The following is a 3434-nucleotide window of genomic DNA, read 5'->3' as shown; positions in this document are numbered from 1 at the left end:
GGAGCTATGATTGAGAGGTGAGGGCCTGGAGATTGAGAGATCCAAAATTTCCATGATGGATGAAAATGTCATACTGCTAAGAGGTACACATCATTGACTCATCGTGCATCTTGACAAAGCACTCTTATCCTCCAAAGGGAATAATGAGGATGCTGACAGCACATCCACTATAATCAATGGCTTTCAAATGAATAATCAACTCTTCTAATTGAACAAAGAAATTCTTCTTGGATTCAGTATCTGAGTAAAAGCTACAATAGCCTAATCCTGTGTTTGTCTTTTGTTTTGTCTGCTAGCCAAGTTGCACATCAGACCGCACGTTAGAATGTTTTATTGGTTTCTATTTATTTTTTCTTTGTTGAAGTATCTATTTATATTGCTATATATTTTATGCACTGTATAACTGTGCAGCTCCTGATCCTTGTTACTGCTATTGTCTGAATATTTGCATCCAAAAACTGCAAAGGTTTTAGGAATATGAAAAACAGCCAGAGTAGCACACCATTAGAAAATAAATTCTGATATTCAATGGGTTTCCAGAAGTCATAAAACGTTTCTGACTCAGAGAACAGTATAAACATTTAAACATGAAAATAGCCAAATGGGGATTAATGTTTTTGTTTTGCAGCTCATAAACTGAGCAATTGCAACCAATGTATTCATATCCATTTTCTAATTTTGTTAATTGGTGATTTTTTTATTGAAGTTGGGCATCAATGCTCTGTATATAATAAATAATAAAACCCCAAATCCCTCCATGTCTTTGCCAAAGCAGCTGCATAAACCACTACCAAAACTCAGCCTCTCTCAAACAAACTCTTGAGCTCCATCATCTGGACTGTAATGGATTTCCAAAACAATAATAATTACGTGAGCTGACCGAAGTGGAACAAGGTTTGGCTCGGCCTACCCGCCATCACGACTAATTGTAAAGCGTACAGAGAGCCACTTCCTGGAGCTTCCTCACTAATGGTTACAGATGATTGACATTTCAGTGCAAATAAAATGTCCCCCAGCTGTCTAAGTAACTGGGTTCAGATCCCCTCCTCCGTCGTTTCTTAAATTTCAACAGCAAGAAACCCAGAACCCATCCATCCAACACATAGATTCAAACAGTTAACCTAGAGTTTACATCTGTTTCTCTGAGTAACTAGGTTGCACCACACCTGAACAAACTATTACACAAAGTATGTCCATTACATTTCTTTAACCCATTGTTTAAAAGGATGGAGCTGTCCTGAGTTTCCATTAGCTCAAAAACATTTATTGAGAATTGCCCTTAAAAGCCTTTATACACCAAGCATACCACAAATCATTTGACAGACAATGTTATGATGTGTCTCCTGTCTCAGTACAGGGTCTGGCTTGAGGGCAGAGTCACCCCTGTCTGATAAACACTCCCTTAGCTCTCTACAGTCATAGCCTACGGGGGAGTGAATGGAAAAATGTGCAATCTGTGCTTGGGTTACAGCTGTAGAGCCAGCCACAGACAGGTTAATGGTAATATCATACAGTGGCCTCAACTTTAATTTCAATAAACTCATTAAAATTTGAGACAAGTTATTCCACTTGATTCAAGTGTCTTGTAAATGGCTCATAAATGCCAATTTCTTCTTGTAAACACTGGGGTCCGTTATTTATCTGGGCTGGCAGAGGGACTCTTAACTAAAAAGTGGTTCTTGTCTTTGTTTCTGCATAGAGGCAGCACAAATGACAGTAAAATAAACAAATGAAGAAGAAAGTAAAACAAGACACCGACCTCTTCCCCTCAATGTCAGAGAGGCCCTTCCACGTACACATCCACACAGAAAGATGAGCTTCAAATATATCATCTCTCATCTCTGGCCCCTACTGACTCTTAAGCATATATGCTTTGTGGTGAACAAGCACTTATGGGTACCAATGAGCTGTGAGTGACGAAATCTGAACAACAGGTCACATGATGACCTTAAACCCTGCCCAAAAAGCCATAGCATCCACATCTATAAGCTGTAAAACAATAAAGAACATTTCCAACAACAAAACACAACACACACACAAAATAACTGCCCACTAGGTGGCAGAAAAAAGTCAAATCACAATGACAGGCGAATTAACACCACTATATCATAGACATATTAAGATGCTATGGCTTTAATGTTAGCAAAAAATGCTTACTTACAAATACAGCAGTCATTTTATAGGCCAAAGGACAATTTTATTTATCAAATTGAAACATCAAACATCACTGTCATATTTCCTAAACCTACCCACGCATATTACACTGTGTAAAGACCATTATCAACTTTGAAATTAACATAACACACTACCAATTTTCTTCTCTTCACTGTAATCACAAACGTGGTCATTTTAAAAGTGCTAAAAGTAAATAAAAATATGCTGATGTCCCTCACACTGTAACACACGCATACACTCATACAAACCTTTCACAAACTTGCGCTCTCTCTCTTACCTAGTGTGGTCAAAGTGAGATCATCCCTAGAGGTGAAATTAGGGATAAATTGTTCCAAAACATCTGCAATCTGTAATAAAAAGGCAGCCATACTGATGAGTTTCGTCTGTCATTTCCATTGTTTTAACTTAATTTTTGACCGCATGTTTTCATTTGTTTTGAAACACAAGATGGGCGTTTTCTGGACAGATAGATTTGCCACTATCTTAAGTATTTAGTCAATTACATGTATTCTTATATTTGTTTTAGGGGTGAACATCTAAATTATGGTAGTGACGACATTACTTTCTGTTGAGACTCATTAAAAGTTTACAAAAAGTAAAACGTGAGCCTGATTATTGTGTTTTCATACTATTTCTTCCTTTGCCTCATAGTAGCACTACTGTAAACCTCCCAGAGCTTAATGTTTTTTTCTACCTTATGCTCCTCTAACGTTTATGCTCCAAAACAACTGAATGGACAGCAAAACTTGTATATATTTTTTGATGGATTGACAAAAAATATTCCAATCCATTCCATCAAAAATTAAGTATTTGGATTAGTTAGACACTAGCCATTGGCAGCTTACACCTGCCAGTTAAGTTTATACAGATGTCAAACGACTCAACTTCACTAGATCCAAAACGTCCCATGTAAATGCCACAAAAGTCTCATCTGCACTGTGACAAGGGACTTGCCTCCCTTACTCTAATGGGAGGAATCCAGCTCATCCAGGACTATAGCATCTTTAACTTGAGTTATTTGCTGCAGTGTCTGATAGATCACCTTCTCAGCTTGACTTTCGTGGTTCGAGGCAATTTCATTTTCCAACTACACTCAGAAGTTATCTAAATGGATTGTACAATAATCTGTTGTGCCCTGAAACCACACAGCAAATAATTATTCTGTGTTCAAATGTTTGACAGGAAAAATTAGTAACAATCACCAAGAGAGCAGGTGTTTTTCTTTTTCCTTACCCCCCCCCCCCCCCCCCCCCCCCCCC

This window comes from Micropterus dolomieu, linkage group LG20 (assembly GCF_021292245.1).
Source record: "Micropterus dolomieu isolate WLL.071019.BEF.003 ecotype Adirondacks linkage group LG20, ASM2129224v1, whole genome shotgun sequence".
NCBI lineage: Eukaryota > Metazoa > Chordata > Actinopteri > Centrarchiformes > Centrarchidae > Micropterus > Micropterus dolomieu.
This window is presented reverse-complemented; position numbering follows the sequence as displayed.